The 9,016-nt window shown below is 39.9% G+C and overlaps 1 pseudogene; it reads left to right on the top strand.

Annotated features, from left to right (window-relative positions):
* Positions 1–1,589: 1,589 nt before the first annotated feature.
* On the top strand, positions 1,590–7,967 carry LOC125914351 (zinc finger protein 280A-like; annotated as a pseudogene).
* The last annotated feature ends 1,049 nt before the right edge of the window (positions 7,968–9,016 follow it).

Raw genomic sequence — 9,016 nt, 5'->3', positions numbered from 1 at the left:
TGGAGCATGTGACTCTTGATCTTAGGGTTATGTGCAAGCCCCACGTTGGGTGTAGAGATTACTTAAAAAGAAAATCTTTTTAAAAATCAAAATTAAATTAAATTAAATTAACATGTCTCCAAACTTAAAGTGCCTAACTGACAATTCGCAGGCCAAATAACCACACAGATGAACTTTATTTGGCTTCATCACACTTTACAACTTTAAAAATGACTTTCCAACACTTTAAAAATAAGGAAACAATATAAAAACTTTACGTTTCAATGCTGTGCTTAGCAAACAATTTGGCAACTACCAGCATTGCCACCAGGCAGAAATCATATGAAACTGAGTGCCATCTAATCCTTTTGAATGGCTGAATCTATTTCTAAATCTATCCTCGTACATTTATTAAACAGATATTCTTTTTTTTTTAATTTTTTTTAACGTTTATTTATTTTTGAGACAGAGAGAGACAGAGCATGAGCGGGGGAGGGTCAGAGAGAGGGAGACACAGAATCTGAAACAGGCTCCAGGCTCCGAGCTGTCAACACAGAGCCAGATGTGAGACTGGAACTCATCAGCTGTAAGATCATGACCAGAGCCGAAGTCGGGTGCTTAACCAACTGAGCCATCCAGGCACCCCCAAGAAAGATATTTTTAAAGTCATGTCAGGTTATGGCACTTTAGAACATTTTAATTAGCAAACTGGATTTCTGTTCTAATTCTGTGACTTGGATACACTGGAGGGAGTGGGAATACAAATGTTTTTTGCCTGTCAGGGGGGCTTGAAGCCCTCCCTTTCCCCAAGAATCCATATGCAAAGAGGGCTGTTGGGAAAGCCTGAGACTAGAAGGTGCTGAGGAAAAGGCATGTGAAGGGGGGAGGGGAGAATGTGAGAGGTAGCCAGAGCAAACTGGCTTATGACCTTTGACCCTTGGAAACATTTAGAAAAGAGTTGGCTGATATGTAGCAAAAGCTCTTGGGATTAAAGTGTGGTCCCCTGGGAATCCCCCTGGGAGCTGAGTCTTCCAGTTCAGACTACCCTGCCGACTGGAGAGTGAAACCAGCCACTTTGCTACCTGGGGACACAGGAAGAGAAGGTTTTTGTTCTCTTTGGCTGGAAAACTGTGACCTGTGAGGATGTCCCAGCACTTGGAAGAATACGTGTGCCCTTTTAGTTGTCTTAACCTCAGCTTGAGCTTTGTTGGAATAGCTCAGTGGACCCCCTCCCCTTGACCCTGCTGATCCCCAATAGCTCAAGACCCAGCTAAACTGGAGATAAGGTGGTGGGGTTCTGGACAGCAGAGAGAGGAGGGGCATTTCTACCACAGGCCCCCAACCAGGCCTGCAGCTCCTGGGCCTGGCCCTGAAGCCCCACCCACATTCTTTCCTTGGTGGGGGAGATTTGAAAGGAAAGTTTTGGCAATCACTCAGGACAACAGCTGAAAACCCAAGCAGGGTAAACTTGTTGGGAAAACTGATAGAAGCCCCATCTGGATATTATAGATAGGATTATAATGGTCGTATAAAGGGGGTGGGATCTTCCGGTCAGACCTCACTTCAAAAGCCATTTAGACAGCAAGCTAAGCACTCGACTGACACAGGACATGGTGCAGCTGAACTGGAGAGAAATTTCTCTGGACTCAGAAACAAGGACGCTGCAGCTTCTCCCTCCCTTGCTGCCCAGGGTGGGAAATATTGAGGCCCACTGAATCATCTGAAACACTCCAGGGATTGGTGGGCTGATAAGTTTGGTATCTTCCATTTTGCTTCTCTTAAACCATGGGTGGACAAAATTTCCTGAAAAAAAAAGTAAATATTTTAGGTATTAGGTGACTCGCATTTTCTTTTGCAGGGCTTGACTCTGCCATAGTATCGTCAAAGCAGCCACCAACAATAGCCTTAAACCAGTGATCACTGATGTGTCCCAATAAAAGTTTATTTGTAAAGAAACTCATCGATAGTAATACCATAATAGTAGAAGACTTCAACACCCCACTCACAGCAATGGACAGATCATCTAATCAAAAAATCAACAAGGAAATAATGACTTTGAATGACACACTGGACCAGATGGACTTAACAGATATATTCAGAACATTTCATCCTAAAGCAGAAGAATATACATTCTTCTCCAGTGCACATGGAACGTTCTCCAGAATAGACCATATACTGGGACACAAATCAGCCCTAAGTAAGTACAAAAAGATCAAGATCATACCGTGCATATTTTCAGACCACAACGCTATGAAACTCAAAATCAACCACAAGAAAAAATTTGGGAAGGTAACAAATACTTGGAGACTGAAGAACATCCTACTAAAGAATGAATGGACTAACCAAGAAGTTAAAGAGGAAATTAAAAAGCATATGGAAGTCAATGAAAATGATAACACCACAACCCAAAACCTCTGGGATGCAGCAAAGGTGGTCATAAGAGGAAAGTATATAGCAATCCAGGCCTTCCTAAAGAAGGAAGAAAGATCTCAGATACACAACCTAACCTTATGCCTTAAGGAACTGGAAAAAGAATAGCAAATAAAACCCAAAACCAGCAGAAGACAGGAAATAACAAAGATTAGAGCAGGAATTAATGCTATCGAAACGAAAACAACAACAACAACAACAACAACAACAACAACAACAACAACACAGTAGAACACATCAATGAAACCAGAAGCTGGTTCTTTGAAAGAATTCACAAAATTGATAAACCATTAGCCAGTTTGATCAAAAAGAAAAAGGAAAGGACCCAAACAAAAAAAATCAAGAATGAAAGAGGAGAGATCACAACCAACACCGCAGAAATAAAAACAATAATAAGAGAATATTATGAGCAATTATATGCCAATAAAATGGGTAATCTAGAAGAAATGGACAACTTCCTAGAAACATATACACTACCAAAACTGAAACAGGAAGAAATAGAAAATTTGAACAGACCCATAACCAGTAAGGAAATCAAATTAGTAATCAAACATCTGCCAAAAAACAAGAGTCCAGGGCCAGATGGCTTTCCAGGGGAATTCTACCAAACATTTAAGGAAGAGTTAACACCTATTCTCTTGAAACTGTTCCAAAACATAGAAATGGAAGGAAAACTTCCAAACTCTTTCTATGAAGCCAGCGTTACCTTGATTCCAAAACCAGACAGAGACCCCACTAAAAAGGAGAACTATAGACCAATTTCCCTGATGAACATGGATGCAAAAATCCTCAACAAGATATTAGCCAACTGGATCCAACAATACATTAAAAAAATTATTCGCCAGGACCAAGTGGGATTTATACTTGGGATGCAGGGCTGGTTCAATATCTGCAAAAAAATTAACTCATCACATCAATAAAAGGAAGGACAAGAACCATATGGTCCTCTCAATAGATGCAGAGAAAGCATTTGACAAATTACAGCATCCTTTCTGGATAAAAACCCTCAAGAAAGTAGGGATAGAAGGATCATACCCCGAGATCATAAAAGCCATATAAGAACAACCCAATGTTGGGGCATCCAGTGGCTCAGTCGGTTGAGCATCTGACTTTGGCTCAGGTCATGACCTCACAGTTTGTGGGTTCGAGCCCCGCATCGGGCTCTGTGCTGACCGCTTGCTCAGAGCCTGGAGCCTGCTTCAGATTCTGTCTCCTGTCTCCTTCTCTCTCTGTCCCTCCCCCACTCATGCTTTGTCTCACTCTGTTTCTCAAAAATAAATAAACGTAAAAAAATTTTTTTTAATTAAAACAAAAAAAGAACGACCCAATGCTAATATCATCCTCAGTGGGGAAAAACAGAGCTTTCCCCCTGAGGTCAGGAACAAGACAGGGATGTCCACTCTCACCACTGTTATTCGACATAGTATTGGAAGTCTTAGCCTCAGCAATCAGACAACACAAAGAAACAAAAGGCATCCAAATCGCCCAGGAAGAGGTCAAATTTCACTCTTTGCAGAGGACATGATACTCTATATGGAAAACCCAAAAGATTCCACCAAAAAACTGCTAGAACTGATTCATGAATTCAGCAAAGTTGCAGGATATAAAATCAATGCATAGAAATCGGTTGCATTCCTATACACCAACAATGAAGCGAAAAAAAGAGAAATCAAGGAATCGATCCCATTTACAGTTGCACCAAAAACCATAAAATACGTACGGATAAATCTAACCAAAGAGGTGAAAAATCTATACACTGAAAACTATAGAAAGCTTATGAAAGAAATTGAAGAAGACACAAAAAACTGGAAAAAGATTCCACGCTCCTGGATAGGAAGAACAAATATTGTTAAGATATCAATACTACCCAAAGAAATCTACATATTCAATGCAATCCCTATCAAAGTAACACCACAATTCTTCACAGAGCTAGAACAAATAATCCTAAAATTTGTTTGGAAGTAGAAAAGACCCCGTATAGCCAAAGCAATCTGGGAAAAGAAAACCAAAGCAGGAGGCATCACAATCCCAGACTTCAAGCTACACTACAAAGCTGTAATCATCAAGACAGTATGGTACTGGCACAAGAACAGACACTCAGATCAATGGAACAGAAGAGAGAACCCAGAAATGGACCCACAAATGTATAGCCAACTAATCTTTGACAAAGCAGGAAAGAATATCCAATGGAATAAAGACAGTCTCTTCAGCAAGTGGTGCTGGGAAAACTGGACAGTGACGTGCAGAAGAATGAACCTGGACCACTTTCTTACAGCATACACAAAAATAAACTCAAAATGGATGAAAGACTTCAATGTAAGACAGGAAGCCATCAAAGTCCTAGAGGAGAAAGCAGGCAAAAACCTCTTTGATCTTGGCCGCAGCAACTTCTTACTCAACATATCTCCAGAGGCAAGGGAAACAAAGCAAAACTGAACTATTGGGACCTCATCAAAATAAAAAGCTTCTGCACTGCAAAAGAAACAATCAGCAAAACTAAAAGGCAACAGACAGAATGGGAGAAGATATTTGCAAATGACATATCAGATAAAAGGTTAGTTACAAAATCTATAAAGAACTTACCAAACTCAACACCTAAAAAAACAAATAATCCAGTGAAGAAATGGACAAAAGACATGAATAGACACTTCTCCAAAGAAGACATCCAGATGGCCAACCGACACATGAAAAAATGCTCAACGTCACTCATCATCAGGGAAAAACAAATCAAAACCACAATGAGATACCACCTTACACTTGTCAGAATGGCTAACATTAACAACTCAGGCAACAATAGATGTTGGCGAGGATGTGGAGAAAGAGGATCTCTTTTGCATTGTTGGTGGGAATGCAAGCTGGTGCAGCCACTCTGGAAAACAGTATGGAGGTTCCTCAAAAAAGTAAAAATAGAACTATGCTACGACCCAGCAAGTGCACTACTAGGCATTGATCCATGGGATACAGGTGTACTGTCTCGAAGGGACACATGCACCCTAATGTTTATAGCAGCACTATCAACAATAGCCAAAGTATGGAAAGAGCCCAAATGTCCCTCAATGGATGAACGGATAAAGAAGATGTGGTATACATATACAATGGAGTATTACTCGGCAATCAAAAAGAATGAAATCTTGCCATTTGCAACTACATGGATGGAACTGGAGGGTATTATGCTAAGTGAAATTAGTCAGTCAGAGAAAGACAAAAATCATATGACTTCACTCATAGGAGGACTTTAAGAGACAAAAGAGATGAACATAAGGGAAGGGAAACAAAAATAATATAAAAACAGGGAGGGGGACAAAACAGAAGAGACTCTTAAATTTGGAGAACAATCAGAAGGTTACTGGAGGGGTTGTGAGAGGGGGGATGGGCTAAATGGGTAAGGGGCACTAAGGAATCTACTCCTGAAATCATCGTTGCACTGTATGCTAACTAATTTGTATGTAAATTAAAAAAATAAAATAAAATAAAATAAACCACTTTATTTGTGGACACTGAAATTTAAATGTCAGAATTTTCACATGTCACAAAATATTCTTTTGGGTTTTTCCAACCCGAATTAAAAAAATGTAATATATACATAATAACCATTATTAGTTATTATTAGTATTAGTATAAATACTAAGAACATGCGGTTGTACTTAGCTGGTAATTTACAAAAAGAATACACTAGAAGTTGAAGGAACCTCTTCAAGCAAAAAACAGTGATGAAATGGCAAATCTTTTCTTGTTGTGTGAGGAAAACCAAGTGCCAGAACCAGCAGAGCAGAACAGGAGAATCCAAACACAGGAATAGGGAAAATGAACATGCTGAGCTGATGATCTTAGTATGAGTGGAACATGGAAATGAAGATGCAGAAATTCTCTTCATCAGACTGGTTTCAAATTCAAAACCAGTCATTCCAAACATTTTGAAGAGAGTGACTCCGGAATGATACTCAGAACAAAGGAAGGCCACTTGAGTCAAGATCCTGCTTATGCATTGCAGCCTGCAAACCACGTGACCCATGCGACACTCAAGTGGCCACTCAATCTGAACGGAGGGCAACAGATAGTTCTATTATCTAAAAGAAATGTTTTCAATGTTTATTTTTGAGAGGGAGAGCAGGGGAGGGACAGAGAGGGGGGCACAGAGGATCAAAAGTGGGCTCTTTGTTGACAGCAGAGTGCAGAGTGCCCTAAGCAGGGCTCAAACTCAGGAACCCTAAGATCATGACCTGAACCAAAATCAAGAGTCAGATACTTAACCAAGTGAGCCACCCAGGTGCCCCAAATAGTCTTATTATTTGGAGACTTCATCTAAACCAGATTGTAAAAGGAACGCATCACAAGTCATGTCTTACAGTCCCTCAGATTTTCTGTCTTCATATCTCAGTGTCTACTTGGAGCTATACTTTCTGTAGGAGGCAGGGTGAAAGTCCTTGAAGTTCAAAGCAACTTCCTGCTTCCAATGTAAACAGTGGAAATCCCAAAAGACCTAAATTCAGTGATGGAATCCCAGGAGGACATTCCTCAGCTGTGGCCCCTTCAGATTTCTCTCCTACAGTGAACACAACCTTAAAATCTATCCCATTCTCATCAAGCCATGTTTAGAATGGAACATTATTTTCTTGGGCTTATGCAAATGACAGGGCTCATTTCAATCTATGGATCTAGACACAAAAAATAGCTTGGAAAGGCTGGAAAAAAACAGACTTTTCAAGTCCAACAAGTCAAAACTAGATTATTGATCCCAAGAAGGAAAATCTGATTGTGTTATTTTGTGACTTTAACTATGGGCACCATAAAGGAGACAGGCAGCCAGAACAGAAGACTCACAGAACCTTTAAATGCCTCAGCTGCTTGAAAGTTCTAAAGAATGTCAAGTTTATGAGCTATTTGAGGAACAATTTGGAACTTGAGAAGCAGAGGGGTGACAGCTGGGAAATCCACACCACCTGCTAGCACCGTCACCCGCAATTTCTCACTCCTTCCATCTGCAATGTCACATTGAAAGTATACACACAATCTAGGAGCCCTCCACTTTCTGTAAAATTTGTGAATTGTCATTCAAAACAGATCAGATTCTCTTACAGCACAAGGAGGACAATCATAAGCCTGGCGAAATGCCCTGTGTGTGCCAGGTTTGCAATTACAGATCATCAGCCTTTGCCAATGTGGGAACATTTCAGAAAGTGCCATGAAAACACTAAGAATTTGCTTTGTCCACTCTGTCCCAACATTTTCAGAGCTGTCATACTTCATGTGAATCATTGTTGAAGGCATTGGAACAAGAGTCTTTTCAGTGTTCCAAACTCTGGCTTCGGTTTTTGACTTCAAAGGAGAAAACAGCATCAATTCAAGAATCATCAGAAGCTTGTCTCTTCATCAGAAGAGAAGGTTTGCCTCCTGAAACAGAGGTTATGATTCAAACTCAAGTTCAAACAGGATCAAGAAGTGCAGCATCCATTATTGTGAGCAACACTAACCCCTGGCTGTCACCCATAAAATCTAAAAAGAGGATTGACACGAACTCTAGGTATTCCAGACGTTACCACAGACAGCGTTATAGCTAAAATTATGTTCTACCCACCTCCAAGAATTCTGAAGGCAGAATTGAGGCGAGGCCATCTGTATATCATGGCTGTGGATGATGGTGGTCAGCAATAGTCAGGTTTTACAGTGACAATTCTTTAGCTCTGTACTGTCAAGAAGCTCAGAAGGCTTCTTTATGCTCCTTCCCAGTCAACCTCTCCCTGCAAAGTAAACATTATTCTGATCTCTAACACCATAGAGTCTTTTTTTAAGCTTTGAGTAAATGGGATCACAATATTTTTGTCTTTGTCTTCCTTTAAGTAAGTGGGACGCATTCTTGCTGTATGCAGCCATAGCACATTCTTTTTCATTGCTGGGTAGAATCCCATTGAATGAATATAGTAGTTTTACGCATCCATTTTAATTCCCGATGAACTTTGAGGCTGATTGTTTTGCTATTTGGAATAAAACTGCTATGAGCTTGTTCATGTTTCTTGTAGGCTTATGTAGTCATTTGTCTGGAATGTATGTATACTTATGAGAAGTGCCGGAACTACTTTGATTTAGCTTTTAAGTGCAGATTCTGCCAAATACTGTTTCAAGAGTGATTGAAATAATTTATATTTCCACCAACAATATTGAGAATTCTACAGATACAGTACTTAGTACTGTCAATCCTTTCCATTAGTGCCATTCTCTTGGAGTTGTAATGGTACCACATTATTGTTTTTATCTACATCTCCCTAATGAGTAATGATCTGGAGAATATTTTTTTCATATGATTATTGGCCACTTGAATACCATCCTCTTCTATTAAGTGTCTATTCAAGTCTTGCCCCCTCTTTTTCTTTCTTTCTTTCTTTCTTTCTTTCTTTCTTTCTTTCTTTTCTTTCTTTCTTTCTTTCTTTCTTTCTTTCTTTCTTTCTTTCTAAACTAGACTGTCAATTGGGAAGGGCATGAAGGAACTGCGGGGGTGCTGGAAATGTCCCATATTTTGACCTGGATGGTGACTTCATGGGTGTATATATGTACATTTGGGTTGGTGCTTCATGTTGCATCATACTTAAGAAATTATTGCCCACCTAGGACA

Source organism: Panthera uncia, assembly GCF_023721935.1.
Source record: "Panthera uncia isolate 11264 chromosome D3 unlocalized genomic scaffold, Puncia_PCG_1.0 HiC_scaffold_8, whole genome shotgun sequence".
Taxonomy (NCBI): Eukaryota; Metazoa; Chordata; class Mammalia; order Carnivora; family Felidae; genus Panthera; species Panthera uncia.
This window is presented reverse-complemented; position numbering and strand designations above follow the sequence as displayed.